We start from the raw sequence: 937 nt of genomic DNA, 5'->3' as shown, positions 1-937 counted from the left end.
AAACGACTTTAAATAATATGTAAATGAATGCAGTGACCGCGTCATGAATATGTAATAGTTTAGATGAAGATGATCGTATACAGCTTATAATAAATGTAATATAAGCGATAAAATTTCACTAATATTTAATTTACTTTGAGGAATTTTATTCTATACTTTATCAATAATATGCTTTTACAATAATAATCCTTGACAGATTCAATTGATGTATGCTTTTGCTACGAAACACTGACATTATATTGATGGCAGACACTACCCAGCCTAACATCACGTATCAATGGGATTCACTTCGTACCGAAACAGGAGGCCGGAATCTGTCTTAGGTCCCACTGGTTCCTACGGCCCCGCATACTAGGGGAAAAACAGAGAAACCCCTATTCACGAGCGTTTTGGAGGCTTCAGGAGGGTGTCGCGAGCGTAAGAGGTTTGGGAGCCACTGTTGTAGAGTGTGCTGCTGTATCTAGCTACCTACCTGTACTATTAGCTCCACAACGAGAACTAAGAACAGCGGAAAATAAATTTCTACCCTCAGTGTTAAAATCAAATTTAAAATATAGCTTTTACTAATAGGCAGAAAGATTATTTTAACCGGCTCACCTAATCGTTATGACGTCATCCCATTCATTAAAGTGCGCCTCTGAGACGGTTTTAAATTTGCAGCGTGCGGTTCTTTGGGTATTCATCCGCGTACTCTTCAGTCTAGTCCGAGGAAGGGTTCAGAGCGCCGTCTCTTGCCTGGGGCGTCGGGCTGTCTGTTCACCGTTGACTCATCCTCTGCCAGTGGTGTTGAAGTGACCTCGATTGCAGCCTCCGTGTCCGCTGGCCGTTTGAATCCGAATGAAATGGATTTTACTCTCTTTTTGATCCGAAGATATCTGGTGAGATAGTGCGTTATAGTTGGACGGACTGAATATGTTTGGTGTTTTTTGGTTAGTCG

Source organism: Penaeus monodon, chromosome 22 (genome assembly GCF_015228065.2).
Source record: "Penaeus monodon isolate SGIC_2016 chromosome 22, NSTDA_Pmon_1, whole genome shotgun sequence".
Lineage (NCBI taxonomy): Eukaryota > Metazoa > Arthropoda > Malacostraca > Decapoda > Penaeidae > Penaeus > Penaeus monodon.
The sequence above is the reverse complement of the archived record's forward strand: the minus strand, read 5'-3'. Positions refer to the sequence as shown.